General features: G+C 39.5%; 1 protein-coding gene across 12 annotated transcripts in view; it reads left to right on the top strand.

Annotated features, from left to right (window-relative positions):
* The window catches only part of LOC134348361 (alpha-(1,6)-fucosyltransferase), an 877712-nt gene that overhangs the window by 692540 nt on the left and 157343 nt on the right, over positions 1 to 27829 (top strand). The gene's annotated exons all lie outside the window — the stretch shown is intronic.

Here is a 27829-nt window from a genome sequence, read left to right as displayed (position 1 = left end):
CTGAAGGTGATGAGAGGCTGCTACCTTAAACTATTGACAGCAGCTTCAAATAATTGATGAACTTGTTTCATCCCTTCAAATAGTAGGTTAGCCTCGGAGGAGTGAACTGGAGATCACAGAGTTCAGTCCCTCAGTTGGTTTTATGTAACAAGCCAAAAAAATTTTGGATAAAAATTGGATGGATGGATTAGTAAGTTTGCCGACAGTGCAAAGATTGTTGACTTTGTGTAGCGTCTAGGATACAGCAGAATATAAACTAGTTACAGATACAGATGGAGAAATGGCAGGTAAAGTTTAATCTGGCAAAGTGTGAGATGTTACACTTCAGAAGGTCAAATGTCAAGTCACATCACATAGTTGATAGTAGGAACCATAACAGTGTTAATGTGCAGAGGGATCTTGGTGTCCGTGTCCGTAGCTCTCTGAGAGTGTCTACATAGTTGATAGGGTGGTAAAGATGGCTTACAGCATGCTTGCCTTTGTTAGATGAGGCATTGAGTTCAGGAGTCTGGAAGTTATGTTGCAGCTTTGCTTCAGTAGTGTCTGGAGTATTGCATTCAATTCTGGGCATCCCATTATAGGAATGATGGGATGGTTTTGGAAAGGGTGCAGAACAGGTTTACCTAGTTATTACCTGGATTAGAAAGCATGTGCTGTGAGGAAGGGTTTAAGAAACTTCAGTTGTTTTCTCTGGAGCAGTGGAAGCTGAGCAGAGACCTGATAGAAGTTCGTAAGATTGTGAGGGACAAAGATAGAGTACACAGTGGTATCTTTTTCCCAGGGTTGAAATCTTTATTACTGAAAGGCATGCATTTAAGGTGAGAATGGGTAAATTCAGAGGAGGTGTGTGAGTTAAATTTTTATTCTCATGGAGTGCTGGGTGTCTGGAATGAGCTGCCAGGTGTGGTAGTGGAGGCAAATACGATAAATGCATTTAAAAGGCTCTTAGATAGACTCTTGAATGTGCATAGAATGGAGGAACATATGGACATTGTGTGGAAGGAAAGGATTAGTTTAGTTTGATGTTTAATTACAAGTTTAAGTAATTCCACACAACATTGTCAGCTGAAGGTCTTGTTCCTGTGCTGCACAGTTCTATGTTGTAGATATGTGGGAAATTTTGGAGATCCTAGATTTTTAGCTAGTTTCCAGATAAAACCAAAATCATATTCTTGAATTGTTACTTTTGGGATCAGTGAAGTCTCACTTCTCAATCATGAATGTGTCTTATTTCAAATCTGGTAACCTAAGCTGGTAGCCAAGTTAACCAGGTGCCATGAGGCCCAGGAGGTAATATGAGATGTATTTTATCAGGATATTCTAACTTGTAGCAGACTAACTTTCAGGAGTTTAAAAGGGTGATCTTGATCTTTAATTATCTATCTTGATGCTCATTTTACTCCAATGTAAACACTTGTGCTGATGCTTCTCTTGGGCATTGGAGATGTTGTGATGCCTTTGGCCTGTTTGAACAACCTCTTTCGGTCATGATTTAATAACCCCAAAACCTAGCAGTTTACCTGAAGATATTTAAAGTCATTTTGTAGCATTTCTGTGTAGAATTCCTTAAAGTTTAATTATTTTTGTGGTTTGCTTCAAACAGGCAGTGGTATTGGTTTCTTATTGTCACGTACAGTGAAGCCCTTCCTGCATACTGTTTATGCAGATCAAATCATTACAGAGTGCATTGAAGTAGAATAGGGGGAAACAATACAATGCAGGATAAAGTGTAGATGCAACTGAAAAATGCATTGCAGGTAAACGATAAAGTGCAAGATCATAACGAAGTAGATTTTTAGGCCAAGAGTCCACCTCATTGTACAAGAGGTCCATTCAAGATGGTAACAGTGGGAATCTGTCCTTGAGCCTGGTGGTATATGCTTTCTTCTGCCCAATGGAAGAGAGGAGAAGAGAGAATGTGGGATCTTTGATTATGCTGGCTGCTACACTGAAGCAGCCAGAAGTATAGACAGAGTCCAAAGCGAGGAGGCCACTTCCTGTGAAGTGCTGAGCTGTGTTCACAACTCTCTGCAGTTTCTTGTGGTCAAATGCAGAGCGGTTACCATACCAAGCCGTAATATTGACTGGTTGTATCATGGCCTGGTATGGAAACTCCAATGCCCCTGAACGTAAAAGCCTACAAAAAGTAGTAGATATGGCCCAGTCCATCACAGGTAAAGCTCTCACCAACATTAAGCACATCTATGTGGAGCACTGTCGCAGGAAAGCAGGAGAGTGATGTTATCCGTCATCAAGGACCCCCACCACCAAGGCCATGCTCTCTTCTTGCTACTGCCATCAGGAAGAAGGTACAGGAGCCTCAAGACTCTCACCACCAGGTTCAGGATTATTTATTACCGCTTAGCCATCGGGGTCTTGAACCAGAGGGGATAACTTCACTTCACAGTTCAGTACCGCAGATGTGCTTTTATCAGCACCCTATAAAGTTCCTCAAACTATCCCTAATTGTATTCTTCATAACTTTTACAATAAGGGATAACATCCCAGTAGTCTATTAATTCTTATCTGGATATTTAAAAAAAATTTCATGTACTTGACTCTCAAATCCTTTGTAGCAATTTCCTTTTGTAGACTTATTGAAAGTCAATAATTTGCATTTTCATTCTTTCCCTTAAAGGAGGTTAAGAATTATTTTAGTCTTACTCCATCTGCCAGTGTTTGATCCATTGACTTTATTCTACCTTTACTTTTTACCAGGCACATTGCAACCTTCTGGCATCTTACTTTGTCTCATAAGCAAAATTGGTTTCAGTACCTTATCCCTTCATTCGTCGTCAACATAAATGATAAAAAGTTAAGGCCTTTGCACTTGATCCCTGTGAGTTACTGAAAGCTGATCTGAAAACCCATTCCTCCTTGGTTTCCTGGTCATTAACTGCTCCCCCATCTAAGTCAACCTGTGGTGTCAGCACATCGATCCAAAAGAGACTTTGCAAGTCCTGTTCGAATTACATTGGATACAATAGCTGCTGATAGAAAATGTCCTCTACTTTTCTTCAAGACTCTTGGATCAACTTTAAACATTGGCAAGCTTCATAAAGTGCAGCCGGACATCGATAAATTGTAATACCTCTTGATGCAAGCATGGTTGGATCACAACTGAAGTGGAAATAGAACTAATGCTGGATTATCTTAGAAAAAGTAACTCAGCGATGGAGTTCCAGTAAGGAAACCCTAGTTTGGTTTATTATTGTCTCATGTACTGAGACACAATGAAAAGCTCTTGTAAACCATCCAGTCAGATACGTAATTACATTAAGGTAGTAAAAATAAAACAGAATGTGACTCTTCCCACTTGACAAGACCTGTTGTCCAGTGCAGTGACTGCATTCCAACATATGGCCCTTGGCTCTTATTGCCTAAGAATAAGTTTTGGCATACTGTTGTACTATAACTCTGATTCGAAGGTGCCAGGGCCTGGTTCAGCCAGACTAATCACAATCTGGAACAGCTCCCTCAATCCAAACATTGTTCAACCTGGTCAGATCTATGTCCAGCATAGTTCAGTTATGATACACAGATAAATCAGCAATGTTTTCGCTTCAGATCTGACACAGGTCAGGCATGATACAGATATTACACATTTTGTCAATTGGGGTCTTCACTGCTAATTCTTCACAACATCTATAGATTGCTATCTGTTTGGAAATCCATCTCTGGCACTAAACAAATTTGCCAGATCCATTGAACAATAATTAATCATTAAGGATTAAATAAATTATGTTTAACCTTGCTCTATTTTTAGTCTTGCTCTTAATTTGATTGAATAAATTGCCAGAGACTTTGACCACTATGCAGTGACACCTTGCTGAAGTTTGAAAGGATAGTGTACTTGACCCATGCATTTGTTGCCAGCATTCCATGGTCCCTGAGCATCAAACAGAATTGCTTTTCCCGCATTGGAAGCTTTCTCTGTATTGACTAAACAAACATTTTGGAAAGACTATTCTGATATTCATTAAAGTTCATCATTCTTTGAGTGACCAGCTGGAGGAGCAAGAATCAACCCTTATTTACTATCAGCTTATGTGAATTCTAAATGTTCTCTTCATCTATTAGTGTCTTAACATTTTTAAGCACAGAAGAAGTGGTTCCCATTTACAGATATGCAGAGGTTACTGAGAGATAGAGCTCTTTAGAAATTAATGTAGAATAATTGCTCTTTGCCTGAGCACAACATCCTCATTTGCCTTTTACATCAAAGGATTTGAAAGAAGTCCCTTTGAGTTCTTTGGTTAAATTAGTTTATTTTCTCTTGTGAAAGCACAGATGTCTACAAGCCATACCAACCTGGGGTCCACACACCTCTTGTTTAATGATATTGGTCCATGGCATTAAAAATGTTGGGAATCCCTGCTGCAGAGTATTCTTATAGCTGAACATTCTTCATTATATGATTGGACCTGGATCAGTGTGAAGCCAGGTCATTACCTCTAAATACATTGATAAATGTGTACCGATCCAATGTATATGAGATGATGAGTTAGACGTCCATTGGCATCTCGAGGGCAATTACGGATGAGCAATAAATTCTGAAGTTTTGCCCTTACCAGTGATACCATTATCCATCAAATGAATTTCAAAACAAAACAAAACTTTAAGTGCAGTGGTACAGCAGATAGTGGTGCTGCCTCACAGCTTCATACATCCAAGTTCAGTCTGGAACTCTTGTGCTGTGGATTTGGTTTATCTTGTTAACCACTGGTTTCCTTCTAAAGCCTCAGTCCAACATCTCAAAAGGCTACAATTTGGAAGCTGTAAATTACCTGCCGTATATATGAATCAGGGTAGGGATGGAAATGCTCCACAATAAACAGAATATATGAAAAAAAAACTAGAACAAATGGGGGAAGCATTTGCACACAGGATATAGAAAGGACCAATTTCCTTTAGTAGTGCTATTAATACCTAAGTAGAAGGGGGAGCTTGAGGAAATAAAAAAGATTAGTGAACATGTTGTGGGAATGCAGACTCTGCCTGAAAAAGTGAAAGACCAGAGGTCACATTTAAAAGCGTTCTCTATGATCACTTGAAGGGCCATAACCCACAGCTCTCTAAGTTGAGAACTGGGAGTAGGGTTTACCTGAAGCACATTTTAGCCTGTATGGGCAACATGGCTGCCTTAATGATCTCTTCCTATGCTGTACGTTCTTTGGGACTCTAATCTTCTGTGGGTACGAAAAGGCAGAACAATGGTAAGTCATAAATATTTTTCCAATTAGCAATGTAAATTTATTTCCTTCTGTCTGTAATGCATTTTAATACAATAGCAAGAAGCAAATTGGGAATAAATTCTCTCCTCAAGTCCAGAGCGAATAACCCTACAGGCAAGGTTGAAGTTGGTGAGTTTTTTTTAAGTCTGGCTACTACTGTCCACATGTTCAAGGTTTCTAAGAGGTTAGTGGGAATTACTTCATAAAGGGTGCAATCTTCTGCTTTCAATTATTAATGCTGGGTTGGTTGCTATTCTGCAGTCAGATCTAGCCCTTGACCTAGATAAGGGATGTCTCTCCAGAAGCAAGCTTTATTAGCTGCCCTGAAGTAAGATTAAATTGTAGCTCATACATAACTAACTCTGACAGTGCAATATCCTATAGAAATCACATCAACATATTCTTTGTAGTTATTCTTGCATCTTATGAATATTGTAGAATTAATCTTAATATCAGAGCCATATTGTACATAGATTTTTGTAAATGCTGAATATGTGCCAGATTTAGCCCACAAAAGGTTGATGCATTGGTTTGCTTACTGAATTTTGAAGGTCAGTATTGCTGTACTCGTTTGCTGTCTTCATTGAAGGCCAGTTATGACATAACTACTTTCTTTTCACTTGGATTTTAAAGGTCAAAATTTGAACCAGCACCAAGCTATGTAGTCATTGGGTTGCAGTAAGAAAGAATAATAAGTTTCTTTTAAGATCACAGCTTGAAACGTGAACATTAAGGGCAACTTGGGTTCCTGCAGCTGGTGGATGATTTGTCTCAATGCATGTGCTCTTGTACCAAAAACAAAGGAACAGTAAACAATATTCAGGTTTTAGATGGAACTATACATTTTGGTGAAGTAACTGCAGATTTCAGGATCTGGATCACAAAGGTTCTCTGCGTAGTCGGCTCTTTGGCATACTCTAAGATCAGCTTAACTGCAGAGTTCAATGAATTGATGTAGTTGTAACCCATGGTGCCTTAACACAGAAAGCAAGAATGCTTCCATGAAAGAAAGCAGAACCTTCATGGTATATAATGTTGAAGGAAAAGTGTTTAAAGCTTGGCTAGAGAGATGAGTTTGGGGAGAAAATTGCTGGCATCACATGAACGTTCAGGAAGCTAGACTCTGAAAACCTGAAGGGAATGGAAGACTGGAAAAGATTGCAGTTTTATGCATGGCAATGGAAGATGAGTACAGTGATTTAGAATTGAATCAAATGAGAAGGCAGAGCTAAATGAAGGTAAAGTTGATGGATAATTGGAACTCAGTGCAAGATACTATGCTGGCTGTAGAGAAAAAGTTAATTAGAGTGCTCGGAGACACAAAATCTGTAATGAGTAGGTTATAAAGCAGCATTAAAACGTTGTCACAATTTGGCCAGACTTGGTAAGATTCACTCCTATAGTCTTAAAGTTATTAATAAATATGTTGGGTTTTGACAAAAGTTGCTGATTTTTTGACTTTTTTCTATGATGAAATTTTACCAAAATCATCCAATTTTGTTTGGTCCAGATGTACAACCACAGTGCTACCTTTCCCCAAACGAGTACAAATGCTTCTCGATGTACTCCCACATGGGATTAAATCGTGAAAGGTACAATGTGCCAGCCTGAGACAAATATGAACCTGTTTTCTTCAGTTCAAGCACCCTGTTAACAGTGCAGGGACTTGTTTTGCAACTGCAGAATATTGGGATGCCTGATATGTTCCTGAAGTCTCTGTTGGAAGTCATTTTGCCATCAATGAGAAATGTTTTTTTTAAATATTCATATTTGAGAGGAGAATTCCAGGAGTTTGATCCAATAGTAATGATGGTATTGAATTTCCATAGTGTGAAACTTCAAGGGGAACTTGAGGGTGGTGATGTGAAGTCAGCTATGTGAGTAATTGCAGTGCATTTTATAGCTGGTTCACACAGGAGACATGGTGCCCTAGTGGTGGAGGGAGTGATCTCTATGGGAGCTGATTTGGTGCCAATCAAACAGACAGCTCTCCCCTGATCTTTATTTTTTTGTGAAAGTTTGTTTTTCAAATTTCAGTTGCATAATGCAGAAAAGAATACCTTTTATAAAGTTGAAACTTTAACCAAATAAATAGTTAACAAGTGTTCTCTTCAGAAAGCTGATTGACCTTTTAAAGTTTAGGGATTGCTTTTGACTGTAACTTCAGACTTGATACTAAGTGGCAAAGTAAAAAGTGATTATCAAGAACAAAACAAGGTATTTATTGTTTGCCAAGTGTCTGAAGATTGGAATAGACAAAAGCAATATAACCTGTTTTACAGACAAAATAAGCTTGATTTAGGTCATAACACACACACACACACACACACACACACACACACACACAGTGAGGTAAGAGGATAAATAAGAACAAATAAAAATGCTAGAAAAAGAACTCAGCAGTTCAGGCAGGATAATGCTTCAGAACTAGGATCCTTCAACAAAGCTGTGTTCAACGCCTTCAGTAGAATGTGAGCAACAGTTCTGTCTTGGAAACAGAAAAGGTGAGGGCTGATGATGGCTAAAATAATGTGACAATTAAGTGGCAATTCAAATCTCATCAGAGCAGCGTAAACAAAAATTACTTTAAAATTTGTGTTCTTTCCTGGTTCGGCTCAGGGTGTTTGCATATGTATTCACAAACAAAGGAGACAACACACGAGTTCAGGGCCACAAGAAAACAGTTTAATAGAACTAGCACAAATGCAATACAAAAGTACAAACAAATCTCTACAGCAGTATATTGTAACAGTACAGAAATCAAAATAATACTTATCCTCTGAATGAGCTGTTCTGCGGAATGCTTCCACACAGCCTCCCCTCTCTAAGTCTAACTCCAATTTGACATGCTCTGACTTTCTTGACATACTGTTCCCAATCTTAGCACTGATCACCTGCCGTGACCGAGCCAAGGACAAAACACTCTCCTTGCACCAAGAAGGTGCTCCTTTTATAGACCCTTCAAAACCCCTTACACTGGTACCTTTCTGTGCGTTTGGTACTGCACCTGCACAATGACATTGCCTTCCCATGAAAAACATGTTTTTCATCTTCTTCCACTGTTATAGCTATTGACTTGTATACCATTAACTTCCTCACAACATTGCTGTGGACTGGTTCTCTTGTACTTTTTCAAAACAATCCCTCACAGCGCATTGTCCTACAGACTTCCATTTCATTTTTGCATATGCCATGGAAGAATCACATCTAACTCCTTCCTTACAAGCAGTTAAGGAACTTAAATTTATTGAATAGAAATGTCTCAGATTCTGAGGAGGGTACCTGTTTTCCCTAATGGTAGAATCCAGAACAAGAGGGCATTATCTCAGGTCAAGAAGCTAAAACTACAACCATTAGTCAGAAGAACAGAGCTTCAGATGTGTGAAAGGCAATTTTAGGTCGAATGTCAGGAAATCCTTTTACATATGAGTGATTTCTTTTGTATCAATGACTGGTAATAAAAATTGGATGCTTTTCTAAGGGAGATAACTTCAATCAAATAAAGTAGGCTCTGGTACATTGAAACTGCACACAAAATGCAAATGGTGTAGCTGAATCTTAGGGATGACATCAGTGTTCTATATAAGCTACAAGGTACTCAAAATGCTTCAGAATTCATCCATATTATTTACTTAATTATAATTTAATGAACAAAATTGCTATTCAAACTCTCCTGAAATCCTGAACTTTGGGGCAAATTGATTAAATTTATATGAAAACATCAAACTTGTGGGCCGGCTGGTGGCACAACGACATCAGCATTGGACCCTGGAGTGGAGGTTCCCGGGTTCAAAACTAGTCGGGTCCGCTCACGAGTACGCTTTCCATCCATGCTGGGTTGAGTGTCGAGATCGTAACTTGACCTCGTAAAATAAAGGGAAAATACTGTGAAAATGTTTGTGAGGAGTGGCGTGCCACACAGTCTCTCTCTCTCGCTCCGCGCTTTGTAAAAGCCATGAAAAAGACATCATCACGGACGCATGCAAGCATGCGCACAGACTCACACGCACACAGGCACACGCAAAAAAAAAGAAAACATCAAACTTGTACTTTGTCAAGGCAGTGATTAACCAAAAATAGTCACCATGGCTCTGTTAGGGGAGATCGTGCCTGAAGAACTTTATTGCATTTCTCTAAGCAATAACCAATGTTCTTACGAGAAGAGTGCAGTGGAAGTAGTTTACCTGGATTTCAAAAGAGTCTTTCCCAAGGTTCCATATAGGAAGCTCATCCAAATGTTCAGAGCCCATGAGTTTCCAGGATAATTTGGAAAATTGGATCCAAATTTGGCTTGATAGTAGGAGGCAGAAGGTGGTGGTGGAGGGTTGCTTTTGCGATTACAAACCCAAGACAATTTGTATATCACAGGAATCGATACTGAATCAATATCTCACAGTTAATTGAGTTTGGATATTAATGCAAGAGCTATAACAAGTAAAATAAAATTGGTAATGTTGTTGATTGTGAGGTGGCTAGTTGTTGATGAAATAGGAAGAGTAATGGCCAATGGAATTTAATCCTGACAAGTATGAAGTGATGAACATTAGGAAGACCAAAGAGGAACATACACAATGAATGATAAAGTCCTGATGAGTATTGAAGAACAGAAGGACTCTGGTATACTAGAATCCCTGAAGCTGGCAGCACGGGGAAATAAGATGGTAAAGAAGCTGTACAGGGTACTTGCTACAATTAGCTGGGGCATAGTATATAAGGGCAGGGAGGTTATGGAATAAGTTAGTAAAATGTTAGTTAGGCCACAGCTGGAGTACTGTGTGCAGATCCGATTCCATAGCATGCGAAGGATGTGATTGCACTGGAGAGGGTGCAGAGAGGATTCACTAGGGAGGAGTGTGGGATGTAGCATTTCAGTTATGGGGAGGGACTCAAAGGTTAGTTTATATTGAAGTGGAGAAGTCCTTGGCGGGGGGGGGGGGTGCGATGGAGCCTGAGGGAGGTTCACAAAATAATGACAGGCGTAAGCGGAGTTGAGAATAGGAAGTTTTCTCCACTACAGAAATATCAAAAGCTGCAGGGAATAGGTTCAGAGAGCATCTCAGGAGGCTTCTTTTTACATCAGAGAATGCCTGGAATTTGGAATGTGCTCCCTGAATGGGTGGTAGAGACAGATATTATCTTACATTGCTAAGGCAGAGAAGGCTTGGTCCAAGTGTTAGTAAATGAGATGATACTGTTGCCATCAGGTAGGAGATACAGAAGCCTGAAGGCACACACACAGCGATTCAGGAACAGCTTCTTCTCCTCTGCCATCCAATTCCTAACTTTTTTTAATATACAGTATTTCTGTTTTTGCACATTTTTAAATCTATTCAATATATGTAATTGATTTACTTTATTATTGTTTTATTTTTTCTCTCTACTAAATTATGTATTGCATTGAACTGCTGCTGCTAAGTGAACAAATTTCACGTCACATGCCAGTGATAATAAACCTGATTCTGAGTATAGATGAGTACTTGTTACGGAAATTTAGCAGGCTGAAGGTCCAGCAGAACTCTGACTCTGTGACTCTATGACTTTCTGAAGTTCAATTTATCTCAATAATCTCTTTCCTAAATTGTTCAACCATTATTGAGGTTAACAAAAGCCTCATTTAAGCCCGCAAGACTGCTTGACTTTCTACTGTTATTGAAGAGAGTTTAGGTGTTGGGAAAGATGATTGAGGATTTTTTTTTCAAATTAAAATCCCTTCATAACCAGATATGAAACTACATCATTGCTTTAAATAGTGTGGTCCTGACCAAAAAGCTGCAGGTGATTGACAGAACTCATTCATGGTTACAACAGTTATGTGAGAAGAATGTACATTTTCAAATGTGTTTTTTTTACATCAGGGAGAATGGCCACACCTGGCAGTGTCTGAAATTGACTAAAGTTGAAATATTTTAAGAAAATTACTAGAGCTCTGTACAACTTGAATCAAGCTTGCTAGGGGTGGCACAGTGGTATAGTGGTTAGTGTAACACTGTTACAGCGTTCGCAACCCGGGTTAGATTCCACCATTGTCTGTAAGGAGTTAGTGAATTCTCCCTGTGACCGCGTGGGCTTCCTCCCATGTTCCAAACATGTACATGTTAGTCAGTTAATTGTCCACACAAGTATAATTGGATGGTGCAGACTCATTGGACCAGGCTATATTTCTAAATCAGAATCCTGGGTCAATGTCACCAGGACTCCGGGGTTCAAAGTTTAGAGTCAAGGAATCATGGGCCAATACTGATTGAAGTCTGAAGGTCATTTGAAAGTCCCGATCAAATTTTTTGACATCCTCTCTAACTTGATCATAATGAACATCTATTATGATTTAAGTGCCACTTAATGCAGTTTTCTGCACACTGTAACCACACTGATTTGTGGATATAATTGCCACATTTGACACTCTCATGGTCAGTAAGGTGTCAGTTTGAATCTGTTAATTCTGTTAATAAATGCATTGGTCCATCTCCCTTTCTTGTATGTGCAACTCATTGTTTCCTTTTGGAGACATAAGCGATTGCAGATGCTGTAATGTGGAGCACAAGGCAAGCTGCTGGAGCAGTTTGGTGGGTCAAGCAGCCTCTAAGGAAGCAAGGGACTTTAATAGTTCACTTTTTGGCTTGAGACCCTGCATCAGGACTTACTGTTTACTTTTCTTGGGGTTGAAGAGCACTCCAAACCACAGCCAAAAGTTCAGTCAACCTTTGTAGAAGGTTGTCTACAAGGAGATCAGTTGTCTGAAAATAAACATACATTGAGCTTCTAGTCTTCTGAGATATAATGAATAGAACTTGGCCAGTGGTTGACAGCCCATCTCGTATGGCTATCAACATTCTTGGTGAGTGCAGGCAATGCTCTGGGACCGGCTTTGTATTGTAAGACTGAACTGAGGACTGCTCTTGGTATTTGTGTGGCAGTGGTGTGACATTCCTTAATTCTAATAAGTATAGTGTCCCAAATGCCATTAATTATCTTGTCTACTGCTTACTGATGGCTATTTTCAGCTATTAAGCTAGCATGCAAGGGATGTGAGAACTAGAGCAAGTAGAGGGATTGAGGGGAAAGTAGAGGTTCGGTCAAGTCAGACTGAAAGGAAGGACAGGCAAGGCCAGGTTAATGAACACAGAGGAGATAATGGCAGAAGTGCTGAATGACAGGAGTTCTGCAGGTAAGGCAGATGAGTTTTGGGCCTGGATTATTTCATGGAAATATGACGTTGTAACCATTGCAGCAATTTGGTTGAGAGAAGGGAAGGACTAACAATTCAACATATCAGGGTTCAGAAGTTTCCAGGTTGGTAAAGGAGGATGTAAAAGAGATGGGGGAATTGCACTACTGTTAAGGGAGAATGTCTCAGCTGCACTTAGAGGGAACTCCTAGGAGGGATAATTCAGTGAGAAACCAAGGGGACAGTTCAGGAATAAGAAAGGTCAATCACAATAACGGGTTATAGCATAGGCATCCCAATAGCCAGCAGGAGATGGAAGAACATGTACACAGATTATGGAAAGATATAAAAACAATAGAGTAGTTGTAGTGTGTAATTTTCCCAATATTGATGGGGTCTCCCCTGTTGCAGATATCTAGATGGGGCAGGGTTTCTTGACACAGCATGTAGATCAGGAGTTCCCAATTTTTTTTTTGTGACATGAACCAATATCATTAAGCAAGAGGACCTGTGGACCCCAGGTTGGGAACCAGTGATAGTAGATGTTCTGACCATGGAAGAAGCCACATTTATGTTAGGAAATGAGGAGATCAAAAGGATGAGTAATGTGGGTCAGACAATGGATGTTGCATTGATGGACTTTCAACAGGATTTCTATTGTTGCATAAAGTTTTCGACCAGGTCCCTAATTATAGCTTGATCCAAGAGATTAAGATGTTTAGGATCCTCAGTGACCTGGTAGATTGGATTCAAAATCGGTTTGGCCATGGAAAACAGAGGTGTTAAGGGGTGTTATTTTCACCGAGGTTCTGTGACAGGTGGTTTTCTGCAATGATCATTGTTGCAAACTGTGCTTTGTGATAGAGGTAAATAATTTGAAGGAAAAAGTAGGTGAGCTGATTAATAAATTTGCACATGAAACAAAAATAGGCAGAGTTGTGGATAACGAGAAAGTTTGCCTCAGCAGGATATGCACGGTGTCCTCGTTAGTATGGACCTCTTGTACTTAATGAAGCGGCCTCTGAGTGTAAGTTTGTGGTCCTCGGCTGCTGTGGCCCACTTCACTTCGATGCATTGTGCATTCAGAGGTGCTCTTTCTCTGTTACTCTTCCCTTCCTGTCAGCTTGAACCAGTCTGGCCATTCTCCTCTGACCTCTCTCAATAACAAGGTGTTTTTGCCCACAGAAATGCCATTCATTGGATTTTTTTTTGCACCATTCTCTAAATTCTATAGATGGTTGTGCATGAAAATCCCAGGAGATCAGCAGTTTCTGAGAAGCTCAAACCACTCTGTCTGGCACCGGCAGTCATTCCACAGTGAAAGGCACTTAGATCACATTTCTTGTGATGTTTGGTCTGAACAACAACTGAACTGCCACATGTCTGCATGCTTTTATGCATTGAGTTGCTACCACATGATTGGTCAATTAGACATTTGTATTAATGTACAGCTGTACCTAATAAAGTGGCCTAGATCAATTGAAAATATAGGCAGAGAAATGGCAGATGAAGTTTAATCTGGACAACTACAAGAGGAAAGCATACAGTAAGTGGCAGAATTTTGTCCATGGCCTTCGCTACTGCCATGATGAAGCAGTCTCAGGTTGGAGGAGCAACAGCTCATGTTCGTCCAGGTAGCCTCCAACTTGATGGCATGAACATCTCCACTAAATGGCAGGGCCCTTAGGAGCACTGATGTGTGCAGAGGGATCTTGGAGTCTAAGTGCATTGCTTCTTGAAGGTAGTAACACAAGTTCAAAATATGGTTTAAAGAAAAGGCATGCTTTGTACTAGCCTTCATCATTTGGAATGCTGAGTATAAAAGATAGAAAACCTTGTTGTAGTTGTTTAAACTTTAGTTAGGCCACATTTGGAGTATTGTGTGTAGCTCTGGTCACTAGATTACTGTAAGGACGTGAAGCCTTTGGAGAGGGTACAGAAAAGATTGACCAAAATATTGCTTGGATCAGAGAGTATTAGTTATAAGGTAAAAATGGAAATGTTTTATCTGGAGCGTCCAAAATTAGAGCAATGTGATAGAAGCATGGAAAATTATAGAAAGCATAGATGGGTTGTGGAGTCCATCTTTATTCCAGAGTCAGATATTAGAGGTTGTTGTTTTAAAACTAGAGGGGGAGAAGTTGAAAGGAGATTACAAGGCAAGCCTTTTTTTTAAAAGCACAGAGATAGGTAAGTGCCTGGAACATATTGCCTGTTGGAGCTAAAGGAAATGTGTTATAGGAACCTACCAATCTCTCTCTAGCAATGTTTAAGATGCATTTTGACAGGCAAGAAATGGAGGGATATGGGTCATGTGCAAGTAAATGAGATTACTTTAGTGTGTGTTTAACTAGTCAACATGGTTGGCACAGACTCTGTGGGCCAAAGGCCTGTTCTTTTGTTGTACGGATCTGTGTTTCACACCCACTTGCAGAACATTAATCTACCCTGATCTCATCACTGTGTCGTGATGCAGGGTTTCGATGGGCTTCTCCCACTTTAGTTTAGATTACTGTTAATACAGCCCTTTGTCATGTCTCTTTGATCTGGTCCATTATGTTCCTGCATATTTGGCCAAACATTTCCAGAATGCTTCTTGGTCATGTGACATTTGCTCTCCGCACTCCCCCATTGGTTGTTTACATCTTATAGTTTTTCCAATCAGTGTCAGTGTAAATATTCTGGTTGATATTTGGATCAACTGTGACAGAAAGGCATGTTCCTTTTTACCCAGTGCTCTTGATTGTGAAAGAAACTTGTAATTAGAAGAGTAATTTAATTTCTCATCATCATAACTGTGTTTATAAAAATGACTCCTGTTCTCTCACTGGGTCATTGCTCTACATGTGACATAATGGCTCTGTTATGGGCCATAAATCTAAATATTATCTCTGCCACTGATATGTATTTGAATATTAAACAGGAAAATGTGTGAAATCTCATTTAGTTTTAGGGGGAAAAGATTGCAGTTTCCATCTCTTTGAAGAATAGTTACTGTATGCCTTCACTAATTGTAATTTTAATCACCACTGAAACACCTGCATTTACTTCAGCTGTAAAACATTTAGTGGGACAATTGGTACCAAACCTGCTATGAAATAGATAAATTGACAGTAGAAAATATTTATAACTACTTCATTCATATTTCAGGAACTGGGTGTTGCTGACAGTCAGCATTTCCTGATTTCTCTTGAGAAGGTGGTATTTAGCTGATGTTTGGAACTGCTTCAGTCTTGCTTGTGAAGGTATTACCACAGGGCTGATGCGGAGGAATTTTCAGGATTTAGATCCAGTGACACTGAAGGACCAAATGTAATATTTCCATGTCAGGATAGTCTGCAAATGGAGGGAAACCATCTGGTATTGGTGATTTGATGTGCCTGCTGCTCTTGTCCACATTGAATGTAGAGTTCATGTGCTGGAGTAGTCTAGCTGTGTAACTACAGAGCATTTAGTAGATGGTACTCTTGTGGATCTGTGCAGTATTACTTTGGCAGGAAACCTTGCCAGAGAAATGGATCTTCTAACTTTTGAGCCTGTCGCACGTCTGATTCTCACCTAAATCAATGCACGTCCTTTCATCTTTGAATTTTGTCAAATAATGAGAGGTATTCTCAATCTGGTATGTAAAACTAATTGACCTAGAAGCAATTGCCAATATGATCAACACTGGTGCACCTGAGGGGTTTGTGCTTGGCCCACTGCTCTACTCTCTCTATACCCATGACCGTGTGGCTAGGTATAGCTGAAATACCGTTTATGAATTTGCTGCTGATGCAACCATTGTTGGTAAAATCTCAAATGGAGACAAGAGGATGCACAGGAACGAGATATGCCAACTAGTGGAGTGGTGTCGCAGCAACAACCTTGCACTCAAACGTCAATAAGACGAAAGAGCTGATTGTGGACTTCAGGAAGGATAAGACGAAGGAACATGTACCAATCCTCATAGAGGGATCAGAAGTGGAGAGAGTGAGCAGTTTCAAGTTCCTGGGTGTTAAGATTTCTGAGGATCTAACCTGCTTCCAACATATCAATGTCATTATAAAGAAGGCTATTCTTCATTAGGAGTTTGAAGAGATTCGGTATGTCAACAAATACACTCAAAAACTTCTATAGATGTACCATGGAGAGCATTCTGACAGGCTGCATCACTGTCTGGTATGTGGGGGGGGGGGGGAAGGGGTGTGGGTTATTACACAGGACCGAAAGAAGCTGCAGAGGGTTGTAAATTTAGTTGGCTCCATCTTGGGTACTAGCCTACAAAGTACCCAGGACATCTTTAGGGAGCAGTGTCTCAGAAAGGCAGCATCCATTATTAAGGACCTCCAGCACCCTGGGCATGCCCTTTTCTCACTGTTACCATCGGTAGGAGGTACAGAAGCCTGAAGGCACCCACTCAGTTATTCAGGAACAGCTTCTTCCCCTCTGCCATCCGATTCCTAAATGGATATTGAACCTGTGAACACTACCTCACTTTTTAATATATATTTCTGTTTTTGCACAATTTTTAATCTATTCATTATACATATGCTGTAATCTATTTATTAATTTTTTTTCTCTTCTATAATATGTATTGCATTGAAGTGCTGCTGCTAGGTTAACAAATTTCATGACACATGCAGGTGATAATAAACCTGATTCTGTTTCTGATTCATTTACGTATGGTGTTTAAAAATTCTCAGCTTATTCCACCGTCTGCTTGTTGAAAAGTCTTCTAAATTTGCTTCTGAAAGCTTGTCTCTGATTTTCGACTCTGCCTCCCTGTTCTAGATTTCTCAACCAGCTGTCATCATTTCTCTTTCTCTACCTTATTATTTCTCATCAGTATCTTGAAAATTCCCTTCAAATATCCCCCGTATCAGAATCAGTCAAGTTTATTATCACTGACATGTCTTGTGAAATTTGTTGTTTTGCAGTATTTAAAATATACCATAAATTTTGATAAGTATATTAAAATTAAGTATTGCAAAAAGAGAAGAAAAGTAGTGAGATTGTGTTCATAGGTTCATTGTCCATTCAATGGTGGAGGAGGAGAATAAAGCTTTTTCTAATATGTTGAGTGTTTCTCTTCAAATTCTTCTAATCTACTTGGTTCCAAAGAAATTAACCTTAGTTTGCTTGGTTGTAATTTAATTTAATTACAAGTTAATTAAATTAAACTCCTTACTTATTCACCGTGGGACTGGCCCTTCCAGCCCAATGAGCCCATCACCCAGAACCTTAGCCTGATCCCAGGACAATTTACAATCACCAATTAACCTACGAATCAGTACACCTTTGGACTCTGGGAGGAAACCGGAGCACCCGGAGGAAACTTACGCAGTCTGCTAGGGAAAACGTACAAACTCCTTACTGACAGTGCCGGAACCGAACTCCAAACAACAATGCAATGTGCAGTAATGGTGTTGCACTATGCTACCTCCAGATGTGATCTGCCTAAAAATGTGATACAATTGCTGCTTTCAGATCATCACGTAATTTCTAAATATTTGTGCACCAGATTTTAGAACAGCACAATAAAGGACCTTTCGCCCATGATGTTGTACCGACCTTTTAACCTACTCTAAGATCAATCTATCCCTTCCCTGCCCTGTGCCCCTCTACATTTCTTTCATCTATGTGCCTATACAGGTGTCCCCTAATTGTCCCTATTGTATCTGCCTCTATCACTACCCTTGGCAGTGCATTTCACACAGCTCTACTCTCTGTGTAAAATAATATACCTGATATCAGCCCTATACTTTCCTCCAATCATGTCATGATTATACCCCTTCATGTTAGCCATTTCCATCCTGAGAAATAAGTCTCTGACTGTCTACTCTATGCATCTTATCATCATACACACCTCTGCCAAGTCAACTCTCATTTTCCTTCACTTCAAAGAGAAAAGCTCTGGCTCAATCAACCTATTTTTGCATGCTCTTTGACCCAGGCAGCATTCTGGTAAATCTCCTCTGCACCCTCTCTAAAACATCCACCTCCTCCCTTTAATAAGGCAGCCAGAAATGAACACAATACTCCAAGTGTGATCTAACCAGAATCTTATAGACCTGCAAAATTACCTCATGGCTCTTGAATTCAATTCCCCAACAAATGAAGGCTAACATTTCCCGTCTTTTGAAGCCAGCATTCCCTTAGCTGTTCTGATTTTTCTTGTGCACATGCACATGACATTTTACTCATCCATGTACGCAAAACCCCATGTTCCTAGTTGTTGATTTTTTATGAAGTACTCTGCCCTCTTCTCTATAAGGCCAAAATGTCCAATGCACTTTTGTCTACTCTGAGCAAACAATGATAAATATCTTTCAATCTGATGATATCTCTCTTTAATTTAGTGCTTCCATTTACGCTGTTTGCATTGTATCTTTGCGAACTTGGAAAGCATGTAGAGAGGGTGTGAGAGGAGGCTAAGGATGTGTGATTGGTGATTTATAATTTTGCCTTTCCCTTCATTTTAATTGCGACTCCAGCTGTCTAAGGAGATCAAGGTGAAGACTGGGAGGACAACCGTAAATGCTTTCACTGCTTAGTTATTGCTAACGAGATGGCTCTTATGGCTGTAACTCTTTGAACATTCATAAAGCAAATGTTTTAACAATCAAATTTGAGGTGAGACATAACACCAGGATCTGGCAAAATCTTTATATACCTTGAAAAAGCTTTCATGTCTAATGCTTGAACTTGTGCATAATTTTGTTCTGATTCAGCATTTTTTTCAGTTTCCTTTGGGCTTGGATCTTGTCTCAGTGTCCTTTTAAATTTCAGTGATGAAAACTGCAAACTTTGCTTCTAGCTGTTAGCTTAAGGGTTTGTAGAACATTTTTATAAAATGAAGCAAGTTAAGTTGGAAACCATTTTAGAAATTCCTGTACCTGACCCTGCCTTGATAACTCGCCACTCTACTGTTGAGTAGTGCCAGTGGTCCCATGTGGGCAAGACTCTAAATCAGGGCTTGTGTGTTGCTGTTGAGGGGCAGCATGCAAACATTTCTCCCTGTTCATTTCCCCAATATATGAACAATTAATCAAGGGCAATAAATCAGGTAGTCAGGCTTGATCCATGGTCTACGCTGATTAATTGGTATCTGCTGTGCATTTAGCCTTGGTTTTATAAAACCATATAACAATTACAGCACAGAAACAGGCCATCTCAGCCCTTCTAGTCCAGGCCGAACTCTTACTCTCACCTAGTCCCACTGACCTGCACTCACCCCATAACCCTCCATTCCTTTCCTGTCCATATATCTATCCAATTTAACTTCAAATGACAACATCGAACCTGCCTCAACCACTTCTGCTGGAAGCTCGTTCCACACAGCTACCACTCTCTGAGTAAAGAAGTCCCCCCTCATGTTACCCCTAAACTTTTGCCCTTTAACTCTCAACTCATGTCTTCTTGTTTGAATCTCCCCCACTCTCAATAGAAAAAGCCTATCCACATCAACTCTATCTATTCCCCTCATAATTTTAAATATTTCTATCAAGTCCCTCCCCAACTTTCTATGTTCCAAAGAATAAAGACCCAACTTGTTCAACCTTTCTCTGTAACTTAGGTGATGAAACCCAGGTAACATTCTAGTAAATCTTCTCTGTACTCTCTTTATTTCGTTGACATCTTTCCTATAATTCGGTGACCAAAACTGTACACAATACTCCAAATTTGACCTCACCAATGCCTTGTACAATTTCAACATTACATCCCAACTCCTATGCTCAATGCTCTGATTTAGAAAGGCCAGCATACCAAAAGCTTTCTTCACCACGCTATCCACATGAAATTCCACCTTCAGGGAACTATGCACCATTATTCCTAGATCCTTCTGTTCTACTGAGGATGAACAGTAGAACATTGGAGGTACAACATTTTACTGTCTCCCTGTTTCTAATCACTAACCAATGGTAGAAGTGTGAATGTACACACATTAAAAAAGCAAGGGCTCAGACATGACAGTGATGTGCCTTGAGGTGTTACATTGTGCAGGTTCACATGAGAAGAATCAGAAGGGAACTGATCCATTTGGATTTGTTATTTGCCTTTTAATTTGAGTGCTCCTTGAAGTTTTTTATTTGCATGGTTACCCAGTCTCCTCTCCTGACTTGGTACAAGAGTGTCTTGTTTCCACGATATGCTCCCAAACAATCTGGCAGTATGAGCTGCTGGTTTATTTTTCATTCCCCAGAATGGATAAGAACTCTCATCTTCTGAGGCTGCAGATAATGTAGAGGTGCCAGTTTGCAGGCACATACAGCTTGAAATCAGCAATTGTAAGCTAAACCAAGAAATGGCACTTTGAGAGTAAGGTTTCCTCTTGGACTAATAAAATTTGATTAGAAGTCTGATAGAGTTACAAGCAAGAGTGCCCTGGTAGGAGATTAGTTATCATTTAATAGCTTGGAGCTCATTTAAAGTTTGGAAATGAATAAGCTTTAATGACTGTTCAAAACCGCAGTACTTTATTTCAGGATTAGGTGAACAACTTCCAGATGAGTAAAAGCCATCCAATGTTTAACTCATGAATGTGGCTAATGAGTCATACTTTACTGAATTATTTATATGGTTCTTGGGCATTTACTGCATAACTTTCAAAACTGATGATCTGAGTGAAGTTTATTGTTGCACATTAAAAAGAAAATTTGGGCCCTTTGATGAAGATAAGACAGATTTATTTGGACTGTTCATTTCTAGCAGTTTCCTATCAACCAGAATTAGGTTTATGATCACTAGCATATGTTTTGTGGCATCAAGGCAGTGCTATGTTACAAAAATAAATACTGCAAAGGATAAATAAAGAGCTAATGTTTAATAAAGGACTCTTCATAACTTTGGTAGAGGGGAAGAAGCTGTTCCTATTGAGTGAGGGTGTTCAGCACTCCAATGGCGTTAATGAGAAGGGTGCATGTCCCAGATGCTGAGGTCCCTCAGTGATGGATGCCACTTTCTTCAGGCACCACCTCTTGAAGATGTCTTGATGGTGGGGAGGGTTGAGCCCATGATGGAGCCGACTGAATCTATAATCTCTGCAGCCTCTTTCAATCTTGTGCATCGGTGCTCTATACCAGGTGGTAATGCAACCACTTAGAATTCTCTCACATTTTATTGGATATTTATTTCAGAAAATTTTGTCATTGAATTTGAAAAAGAATTAGAATTGAAGGTTAAGGAAGTTCTGTCTTCTTATTTGTTACTGCATATTTTCAACTGTTACTCTTCTCAATGTAAGTGAAGTTTCAGATTAACCAATAATTTTATGATTGTTAAGCAACGATAATTATTTAAAAAATAATTCTATGGACATCTGATACCAAGGTAGAAATTTGATCAAGCAAAACCAAAAGGAATCAGAATTTATAGTCTGCTCTAAATATCTGACAGAAATACGCACAAGGTGTATGTTCGTGGTCTTCTGTTGCTGGTAACCCATCAACTTTAAGGTTTAATGTGTTATTCATCCAGAGATGCTCTTCAGCACACCATTGTTGTAACACATGGTATTTGAGTTACTCTCCCCTTTCTGCCAGCACGAACCAGTCTAGCCATTTTCTTCAGACCTCTCTCATTCACATGGTGTTTTTACCCACAGAACTGCTGCTTACTGGAATTTTTTGTTTTTGTTCTTCACACCATTCTCTATAAACTCCAGCGCCTGTTGTGTGTGAAAATCCCAGGAGATCAGCAGTTTCTGAGATACTCAAACCACCATATCTGTCACCAACAATGGTTCCACAGTCAAGGTCACTTAGATCACATTTCTTCCCCATTGTCATGTCATGTTTGGTCAAAACACCAACTGAATCTCTTGACCATGATTGGCTGATTAGATACTTGCACTAATGAGCAGGTGTACCTAATACAGTCACTACTAAGTGTATATATTGTATGTTATTTAATATGTTTAATTTTTATTGATAATGAAATGGTGCACAAGTATATTATTATACCTTAGTGGATACAGACTACAAAAAAAAACATTGAGTGAGTTTCTTCTGTGTACTTCAGTCTCTATTCACATCCCAATACCTGCTGCTTGGGAGAATAACTGGATGCTGTAAGGTATCTTTGATATAAGTAGGTAGTATGCAGGCGAACTAAGGTTGAAATGGATAGAGGATGGGCTTCAGAGTCAGCTTCAACTTGTTAGTCTGAAACTAAATACCATTTATGGTTTTGTGGAAGCAAACTATGGAATCAGACTTCTAGATGGTTTACCTTAATTCACACAGACTTGTAATCTTAGCAATGGGATGAAAGTTAACATTGATGATGAGGAATAGATTGGCTGCCATTGAAAGTACAGGAGAGTAGACTATGTCACAGAGAATCAGGTAACGAGGGAATCAGCAAAGACTGCTGCTGTCATTTAGCTATGTTGACCAGGATTCAATTCTGACTCATCTCTGCATGTATCAGTCTTGCATGAGTTGATGATATATATATGATAACTAAGAGTAACATTTTCCAGCAACTTTTCATTGCCTTGTTCTTTTATTAGTCTCCATACTTCAAAGGGATGTAAATTTCAATGCAAAAGAATCAAGTCAGCAAGAAGTGGCATATTTAAAATGTGAGCACTTGCTGACAGCTTGCTTCAGAAGTATGCTTGACCACCCCTGTTTAATAAGAGATAGCATCGATTTATTAAGTCTGGAATAAAGTCAATGTAATATGTCAATGTAATCTATTCTCTTCCACATGCCATCAACTCTTCACCAGTGCCACTCATCACATGCTTGCCAGTGTAAAGTTTGAAACATGGCACCTACAAACTGCAAACATATTGGTCTTCCTTCTCTCTTCCTGCTATCTATTTTCTTTTCCCTTGAGCAATATTTCACATTTTGTCACTCCACGTTTGCAGCTTCAGGTCTCTTACCTGTCCTTGTGTGCTGAAGTGTGCAATTTATTAACAGAAACAATGATCCTGATGTTCATTGGGAAGCTACAGAGAGTTCAAAGCAGAGGGTTGAGGAACCCCAAAAGCCCAATGATGTAGAGTTTCTGCCACGTTTAACAACAGGATGTTTCTATCATTGTTAGCTACTTCTCTAACTTGCAGGAGGTACATTAAGAGTATGCTACTGAACTTGATGATCCTTGTGAAATCTCTGCAGCCAGCATTATATCAGGATTGGGACCTACTGCTTTAGACAAGCTGGATTCAAATAGATATTTCCCTGTCCTTGAAGGTCAGTGAAAGGCCAGGCAGCCTACAGTCCCAGAAATATCGAGTTATGTAGACAGGTAGTTAGGGCCAAATTCTCCCACTCTTTCTATCTTCCCACCTTTGCCCCTTCTGCCTTGTGCCCCCTTCCTTCACCCTCCTTCTCTCATTCATCTCACCTCTCACCCCCCCCACCCCACCCCACCATACAGAGATAATTGCACTTGAATCATTTGTCATCTTCATTTGCTCTCTGTTCTCCAAAATGGTTTCATTGAGATTGTTCAAGTATCAAGGATTGTTGGCAATCCTTGAGCCCACCTGGAGGTGGAGGTTCTTCTTGTTTTCTTGGATCATGAATGTGTAGAAGATTGTTTCAACCAACACAGTGATGTCTGGTTGATTAATCATCTCTATTGACGCATAAAGGGATGGGAGGAAACAACAGTCAATGGTTGAATAGTGGATGGCAAAGGTTTAATGTTTCACATGTATTTTGATTGTCAGGGAATAACTTTTCATCAAAGATTGATTGGATGTTCAAGGATTTATAATTGAAAACATGTCCAGGGCTATAGAGATGAATACATTAGAGCGATTCTGCTACATTCAGCTGTTCTTTCATTGAAGCCTACTGTCTCCAAAACATATCACAATGAATCTGTGAAAGAATTTTCTGTTTGATTTCTTTAGCTCTGCCTTGAAGAATATTTCAACTGTAATATGTCTGAGAGTATGAAATCCTGAAATCGCATTTTACCAATAGTTTTCTTTTAAATTTTAGCTTGAGCTTTGCATGTGATTTAAAGCCAGTCTTTTTTTTCTCTTACAGACTATGCACATGTGCAATGCTGTTTAATGGTGCTGTGAAAGGCACGGCTCAAATGAGATAGGTAGATGAACTAAATATTGTGGGAGATTTTCATTCATACATTATCCATATGATAAATCAGCATGGGATGCAGACAGATAATGGTTTCGTAATAGTTTATTATAATATTTGTTGTGTGGAATGCATTGATTCTGGCATTTGCATTTCTGATCTCATTTTTATTTTATTTTTGAAAAGACATTAGAATTATTTTGTTAGATTATTTTTTAGATTTGTTTATTAATACTGTAAAGTATTTTTTTGCCCTGAAGAAGGTTGCTATTAAGTAACAACATTTGTTGTTTTACATTTACAATTTGCTTCACCATAATTGAAGCAGTCTTTGCGATGTTTGCGCAAAACCTCTCAATGGGCCCTGGGAAATATGAGAATTATGCCACGGAAAAAGAGCTGCCGGTGTATTACATTAGATTTTGGCTGTTCACTTTGTGAAGCAAGACTCAAATACACACCAATAAGACTACAACCTTTGGTATATTCTGGCCATAAGAGTTCCATATACAAGTTGGGTAGTGTCCAATCAAACTGACTGAGCATTAGTCCAGAATGATCACTGTTTCATCACGAGATTGCAGTTTCATCAGGTTAAGCTCAGGAGGGTTCTTTATGATTGCATCTATGCAATGCTTGCAATCATAAGGAAAGTGCACCTGTGTCTACTTTGATAGGAGGTTAAGGAGGTTCAGTTTGACACCAAACACCCTTAACAAGTTTCAACAGATGTATAATATTGAAACTATCCTGACTGGTTGTGTCATGGTCTGGCTGAGCAATTCGAATGCATAGGAACATAAGACTCTGCAGAAAGTAGTGCACTGTGCCCAATATATCACAGGTATATCCCCTCCATCAGTAGTACCTACAGGAGGCACTGCCTCAGAAGGAAACATCTACCAACAAAGATTCTCATCATTCAGGCCATGCCACCTTTAAGCAACCACCATTTGGGCAGGAGGTGCAGAAGCTTGAAGCCCCACACCACCAGGTTCAAGGGCAGCTACTTTCCTTTTACCATTTGGTTCATGAACTAACTGGCACAATCCTAATTTAGCAAAGCTCTGACCATAAAAATGGACTCTTTTGTTCCAATTGTATTCTTTCTTATAAAAATTGTGTATAATTTATGTTCAGTTTTTGTTTTCCTTGTGAATGCTGTTTATGTGATGCTATAAGCCTGTGATGCTGCTGCAAATAAGTTTTTCATTATACCTGCGCAGACATGTACCTCGTGCACATGACAATAAACTCCACTTGGACTTTGAGTGAAACGGGGAAGGGATCGTGTTGAAATTCATTTGAAGTTGGTCTGAGGCATACTTGCCAAAATAGAGAGCGGTTTTACATTTGGCTGTGCTGCATGTGCTACATGTATTGGCTTAGATGTGTATTATCTGAACTAAAGCACCGTTCCCCCTCTGGAAGATCGGGAGGACAAAAGTGGTAGCTTGTTCAAAACTGGCTTCATATTTGAGTTGCCAGTGTGTGATTCCTTCATTTAAAACATAATGAGCAGGAATGAAATGCAACAACCAGATGAAGAATTAACTTGTATGCTATACTACTCTTGGTTTATGATACACATATTGTACCATCACTTCCCACGTGTATTTGACAAACATTAGTTTTTGTCCTACTGATAGTGAAAGTGATCAGAGTTTTTGCCATGTTCTGATTAGAACATGATAATCAAATACTTTTCTTCTAAATCTTGTTTAATCTGCAGTTCTCTTGTTCTTTCTCAAAGCTGATCAGCTCCTTGTTTTGTTTTCCCACCCAACTGAACCCACCATCAGACTGCACAATGATCTAACTCCAAATGAAGTTAAGGCTGCTCCCAGCAATGATTGGCCATGTCCAATGTCACTTGCTGTACAAAATGTGAAAGATTAATCTATTTTCAGGGAACCTGTGTGCATTATGAAAACTTGTTGACATTCTCCAAATACTTTGCAATAACTCTTTTAACCATGGTATTCCATTTGTAAATTCTGAGGTAGAGGTGATACTTTATTTATGAATAAATAATCAGGTGAACATTCAGTGATTGTGTTACTTTATAGCTTTTGTGTAGACCTATAGTACAATGCAAGAATCTTAGGCACATATATATAGCTAGGGTGCCTAAGATTTCTGCACAATACTGTATTTGTCAACATGGAGCGGAGAGTGAGGTTTTTAAATCTGGCAGGAGCGAAGTATGTTGGGAATGGTGAGGGAGGGGTATGGGACAGATAGCAGAGAAGGAGTGCCAGAGGTGGGGTGGGGAGGGATGTTGTACGGGTGCAGACACACCAGGCAAAGTCATTTGATTCCAAATAATTAGTTTATTGATCATTGTAGAATGTATTTCTGCTGCCTCCACACCCTCCCCTATTCCTTCTCCTTTTACCAACCATGTTGCAAACTGAGGAAAAATGACAAACAGGAAACTAGAAAGTCAGTTTCAGCTTGCTGAAAGATTAACGGCTTTGATTTTGTGACCAATAGCAAAGTGATGGCCCTCACTTTTATATTAGAGGAAGGCTGACCACACAGATGTAGTGATGCAGCAGGGATTTCCCCATTCACAAAATTCACAATTCTTTGACAAAGCATTTTGTTTACATAATACATTGGAAATTATCTGCAAAAGTACGTAAAAGACATTTGTTATCATGCCACCACTTAATATGTGTGTGCCTTGCTTAAAGTAAACACAAAGTTAGACCCGCATTTCAGACTCCCATCTTTTCCTTTCAATTAGTTTAACGTTTTAGAGTTTTAAAAGATAACAGAAAGGTCTTGGTTTATTGGCTATTATTTTCACCTATACCCGAATACAATGAAAAGCTTTTGCTTGTGTGCTATCCACACAGATCATGCCATACATAATTACATCAAGGTAGTAAAAAGACAAATACTGGAGAATATAACATTTGAATTGCAAAGACAGTGCAGTGCATGTAGACAAGCAAAGTGCAAGAGCCATAATGAGGTAGGTTGGGAGACCAGAGTTTAAGAGTCTGGTAACAGCGGGACAGAAGTTGCCCTTGAGTCTGGTGGTATGTGCTTTTGCATCTTCTGCCTGATGGGAAGGGGGTGTAGAATGACTGGGATGGGCGGCGTTTTTGATGATGTTGGCTACTTTCCCAAAGCAGTGGGTAGTGTAGACAGGGTGAATGGAGAGGAGACTGGTTTGCATGTTGGATTGCATAGCACACCACTGCATTTTCTTGCGGCCTGGGGCAGAGCATTTGCCATACTAAGTTGAGATGTATGATGTCCAGCTGCTGTGATATCCACACGGAGGCTTAGCACCAAGTCAGACTGAAGATTCCTCGCAAAGGAACAAGCAAATAGTAAGGCAGTCTTGTTTTTAATCAGCCTCATAAGCA

The sequence above is a fragment of the Mobula hypostoma genome, chromosome 1, assembly GCF_963921235.1.
Source record: "Mobula hypostoma chromosome 1, sMobHyp1.1, whole genome shotgun sequence".
Taxonomy (NCBI): Eukaryota; Metazoa; Chordata; class Chondrichthyes; order Myliobatiformes; family Myliobatidae; genus Mobula; species Mobula hypostoma.
The sequence above is the reverse complement of the archived record's forward strand: the minus strand, read 5'-3'. Positions and strand labels throughout refer to the sequence as shown.